Here is a 5,832-nt window from a genome sequence, read left to right as displayed (position 1 = left end):
AGAGCAAAATGCTGCTGGCTCCCACTCTGAGCCATGTTGTTGGAACAGTGAACCACTTAGGTCAGAGCTGCTTGTATCTGCACCAACCGCTGTGAGTTTGTTCACATCATAGCATTTGAGAACTGGAGCTCCTGAGATCACTTCTTTGATCTTTTTGAAGGCAATTTCTTAATTTGGCCCCCAGAGGTCCAAACTGTTGGACTTTAACAGTTCATTCCATGGTTTTGTCACTGGAGAAAGATTTTGTAGATATCAGCAAAGGTAATTTCCCAACCCCAATATACGATTCAGTTCTGGTACATTAGCTGATGCATTCAATTCTCAAATTGCTTTATTTTCTCAGGGCTAGGACTGATCCTGGGAACTACAGGCCAGTCAGCCTCACCTCAGTCCCTGGAAAAATCATGGAGCAGATCCTCAAGGAATCAATTCTGAAGCACTTAGAGGAGAGGAAAGTGATCAGGAACAGTCAGCATGGATTCACCAAGGGCAAGTCATGCCTGACTAATCTAATTGCCTTCTTTGACGAGATAACTGGCTGTGTGGATGAAGGGAAAGCAATGGACGTGTTGTTCCTTGACTTTAGCAAAGCTTTTGACACGGTCTCCCACAGTATTCTTGCCAGCAAGTTAAAGAAGTATGGGCTGGATGAATGGACTATAAGGTGGATAGAAAGCTGGCTAGATTGTCGGGCTCAACAGGCAGTGATCAATGGCTCCATGTCTAGTTGGCAGCTGGTATCAAGTGGAGTGCCCCAGGGGTCGGTCCTGGGGCCGGTTTTGTTCAATATCTTCATAAATGATCTGGAGGATGGTGTGGATTGCACCCTCAGCAAGTTTGCAGATGACACTAAACTGGGAGGAGTGGTAGATACGCTGGAGGGTAGGGATAGGATACAGAAGGACTTAGACAACTTGGATAATTGGGCCAAAAGAAATCTGATGAGGTTCAACAAGGACAAGTGCAGAGTCCTGCTGTCACGGAGTGTGGGGGAGTCCAGGCCCTGCACCCCTCTTCCTGGGATGCACTGAGACTCTCAGCCAGCCAGTAAAACAGAAGGTTTATTGGACAACAGGAACACAGCCCCCAACAGAGCTTGTGGGTACAACCAGGACCCCTCAATCACGTCCTTCTGGGGGAGCAGGGAGCTTGGACCCCAGCCCTGGGGTTCCCTGTGTTCCTCCACCCAGCCCCAAACTGAAAACTAAACCCACCCAGCAGGTTCCCTGCTGCAGTCTCCGTCCACATTCCTGGGCAGAGGTGTTACCTCCCCCTCCCCCTCCTGGCTCAGGTGACAGGCTCTCAGGTCTCCCATCCCCAGGGCACATTCCCAGGTCAACACTCCCCCCTCCCTGCTGAGTCACATCCTCACACCTGCACTTAGGACGGAAGAATCCCATGCACCGCTACAGACTAGGGACCGAATGGCTCGGCAGCAGTTCTGCAGAAAAGGACCTAGGGGTTACAGTGGACGAGAAGCTGATATGAGTCAACAGTGTGCCCTTGTTGACAAGAAGGCCAATGGCATTTTGGGATGTATAAGTAGGGGCATTGCCAGCAGATCGAAGGATGCGATCGTTCCTCTCTATTCGACATTGGTGAGGCCTCATCTGGAGTACTGTGTCCAGTTTTGGGCCCCACACTACAAGAAGGATGTGGAAAAATTGGAAGGAGTCCAGCGGAGGGCAACAAAAATGATTAGGGGACTGGAACACATGAGTTATGAGGAGTGGCTGAGGGAGCTGGGATTGTTTAGCCTGCAGAAGAGAAGAATGAGGGGGGATTTGATAGCTACTTTCAACTACCTGAAAGGGGGTTCCAAAGAGGATGGCTCTAGACTGTTCTCAATGGTAGCAGATGACAGAACGAGGAGTAATGGTCTCAAGTTGCAGTGGGGGAGATTTAGGTTGGATATTAGGAAAAACTTTTTCACTAAGAGGGCGGTGAAACACTGGAATGCGTTACCTAGGGAGGTGGTAGAATCTCCTTCCTTAGAGGTTTTTAAGGTCAGGCTTGACAAAGCCCTGGCTGGGATGATTTAACTGGGAATTGGTCCTGCTTCGAGCAGGGGGTTGGACTAGATGACCTTCTGGGGTCCCTTCCAACCCTGATCTTCTATGATTGTATGATTCCATCTGTTTACTGTCTGTCCCAGAGACTTGAGTTGGGGTAGGTGGAAAACACATTTTTCCTTGTGTAGCTTCAGTCCAGACTGACTAATTAGGCTTACGACTTCACTGAGGGTTTTGTTGTGTTCTTCCATCAATGATCCATATATCAAAATATCGTTCATGAAAACTAAAACTCCATTTGTGTTTCTTAACCGTTCTTCCATCCTTCTCTGAAAAATTTCAGGTGCAGTGGTCATCCCAAAAGGTAAGGAGGACTTGTGGCACCTTAGAGACTAACCAATTTATTTGAGCATAAGCTTTCGTGAGCTACAGCTCACTTCATCGGATGCATACTGTGGAAACTGCATGGTTAGTCTCTAAGGTGCCACAAGTACTCCTTTTCTTTTTGCGAATACAGACTAACACGGCTGTTACTCTGAAACATCCCAAAAGGTAATCTTCACAAGCAGAATATCCCAAAGGCTGTGATAAATATATAGCACTTTCTTTGGCTAAAGGAATTTGCTAGAATCCACTTGATGCATCCACTTGGAGAATACTGTAGCTGTTTTCACTTTGGGAAGGAAGCTGTCCAGCGTTAGGAGATATTTTCTCCCACAACTGCTTCATTAAGTGTTTTAAGATCCACACAGATGCATATTTTTCCATTTTTCTTTGTAACTGGTACCACTGGGGGACATGTTGCTGTTGGCTCAGAGATTTTCTCAGTTACGCCAATCTGCTCCATGTTTAACTCAGTCTCCACTCTATGAAGTGGGATATGAATATGTGTGATAGGAATCCCGCCAGGTGTATGTACACTGTGTGATTCAGCATTGTCCTAGAAGGTGATTTGTACGGGGTCTTCTTTCAAAATTCCGATATCACCAAATATTCCATCGAGTTCTTCCACCTTTCTCACTAGGCCCATCACGGCTGCCACACTGAGGCTGAGAAGACTGTTGGTCCATGGTCCTTTGATCACGTACACTCTGGATGCATAGCTTTTGTCTTTGTATAAATAACGAGGAGTCCTTGTGGCACCTTAGAGACTAACACATTTATTTGGGCATAAGCTTTGGTGGGCTAAATGCATCTGATGAAATGGGCTGTAGCCCATGAAAGCTTATGCCCAAATAAATGTGTTAGTCTCTAAGGTGCCACAAGGACTCTTTGTTATTTTTGCTGATACAGACAAACATGGCTACCACGCTGAATTTTGTCTTTGTATGTTGTTTCTGTGGTAGACTGTGCAGTTCAGAATACCTCCACGGCTAGTTAGAGCTGCATAAGGTGACTTCTGCTCTGGGAGAGGTTGAAGGTGATTGTAAATCCCTTCTGAGATGACTGTGACATCAGTTCCTGAATCCATTTCAAAGTTAATAGTCTTGCCCTGAATATTCAGTTTCACTCTCCAGGCAGGCTCTGTGTCATCACAAGTGCTAGATCCCAGAAACAAGGGCTCTTGATTGTCTGTAATACGAGTTGTCATAAATATAAAGGGAAGGGTAAACCCCTTTGAAATCCCTCCTGGCCAGGGGAAAGCTCCTCTCACCTGTAAAGGGTTAAGAAGCTAAAGGTAACCTCGCTGGCACCTGACCAAAATGACCAATGAGGAGACAAGATATTTTCAAAAGCTGGGAGGAGGGAGAGAAACAAAGGGTCTGTGTCTGTCTGTATGCTGCTCTGGCCAGGGGCAGAACAGGAATGGAGTCTTAGAACTTTTAGTAAGTAATCTAGCTAGGTATGTGTTAGATTATGATTTCTTTAAATGGCTGAGAAAAGAATTGTGCTGAATAGAATAACTATTTCTGTCTGTGTATCTTTTTTGTAACTTAAGGTTTTGCCTAGAGGGGTTCTCTATGTTTTTGAATCTAATTACCCTGTAAGATATATACCATCCTGATTTTACAGGGGGGATTTCTTTATTTCTATTTACTTCTATTTTTTATTAAAAGTCTTCTTGGAAAACACTGAATGCTTTTTCATTGTTCTCAGATCCAAGGGTTTGGGTCTGTGGTCACCTATGCAAATTGGTGAGGCTTTTTATCCAACATTTCCCAGGAAAGGGGGGGTGCAAGTGTTGGGAGGATTGTTCATTGTTCTTAAGATCCAAGGGTCTGGGTCTGTAGTCACCTAGGCAAATTGGTGAGGCTTTTTACCAAACCTTGTCCAGGAAGTGGGGTGCAAGGTTTTGGGAAGTATTTTGGAGGGAAGGACGCGTCCAAACAGCTCTTCCCCAGTAACCAGTATTAGTTTGGTGGTGGTAGCGGCCAGTCCAAGGACAAAGGGTGGAATATTTTGTACCTTGGGGAAGTTTTGACCTAAGCTGGTAAAGATAAGCTTAGGAGGTTTTTCATGCAGGTCCCCACATCTGTACCCTAGAGTTCAGAGTGGGGGAGGAACCTTGACACGAATCAACTCCTTCAATGCTTTGGTGCAGCAAACAGCTGCAAAATGTCCATATTTCATGCATTTATTACACCGTGTGCCTCTGGCTGGACATGCATCATCTCTTGGTATATGATTTTTTCCATACCTTGTGCATGTAGACAGGAATCTGTCCCTCTTAGCCTGGGGGTTCTCTCTCCTTTCCTCAGGGGTTTTATGATCATTACTTTTAACAGTCATGCTGAGTCTCTTTACCGCTTATAAGCTAGGTTCTTGTGTTTCATGTTTGGTCATTTGTGCTTGGTTTTGCTGTCTCAGCAGCTCAGACTGCTTTGCTGTCGGTGCAGCTGGGTGTAGGGTTAAGTCTGTGTTTAATTGCAGTTGCTGTGAAACATTATTATCAGTTAACCCAGTTACCAGCCTGTCTCTGCTATTTTCATGTTTTGCATTCCCCCAAATCACAGTTTTCAGCCAATGCACGCAGAGCTCTTATTAACATTTAACATTTTCCCCTGGTTCTTGGATTCTCTGATGAAAACACACTCTTTCATCAACCGCATCTCTCTGAAGTATTAAGTATGCATCCAACATAGCCAGGACCCTTTCATAGTCATCTTTATGAATGTCTTCAGTAAAGTCAAAGCATTTAAAGATATGCTTGCCTGCTTCCCCATAGCATAAATTAAAGTTGATACCTGTATATCTCCGGTGTCTTTGTGGAGTTTGTTTGCAATTTGAAATCTTGCAAAATATGGCATCCACTCTGTCCACTGGGAAGATCTGTCAAAGCTGAAGTTTTCTGGGGCATTGAAGAATAGTGTGTTGATGAGATCCTGCAACCTTTGTTGCTTTGTTCCTTCTCTCTGCAACTTTTGTTGTTGTTTTCCTTCTGTTTCTGTTCTCAGTTCACTCCTGACACTTCCCCAGGATTTTTCTGAACCCAAAGCGCTTGGTAACTTTACTCTTTGCGAGGTGGTGTCAAGAAATAAATCAATGGGGACACAGCAGACCATCTGAGAGATGGTTGGCACAAGCAGTACAACAAAAGAGTGCTTTCACTTACAACTTCTGCTTTATTTAGTCTCAAGCACATACACACATAAGCAACAAGTTAGAGCCCCCCAAACCAACAGTTACCCCAAAGGTCTGGAGGGATCTTCGAGTGGGTCAGTGTAACAGGGTCAGCACCCACCTTTCACAAGCACCCCCTTCTGGTCTGGTGTCAACCTACAGTTTCTTAGTTCTTGGAATGGGGTGGGACCCACCTCTCATGGGCACCCCCCATCCCTCGGCTGATGGTTTCTTCGACAGGTCTTCAGTGACTCAGCCC

Source organism: Lepidochelys kempii, chromosome 5 (genome assembly GCF_965140265.1).
Source record: "Lepidochelys kempii isolate rLepKem1 chromosome 5, rLepKem1.hap2, whole genome shotgun sequence".
NCBI lineage: Eukaryota > Metazoa > Chordata > Testudines > Cheloniidae > Lepidochelys > Lepidochelys kempii.
The sequence above is the reverse complement of the archived record's forward strand: the minus strand, read 5'-3'. Positions refer to the sequence as shown.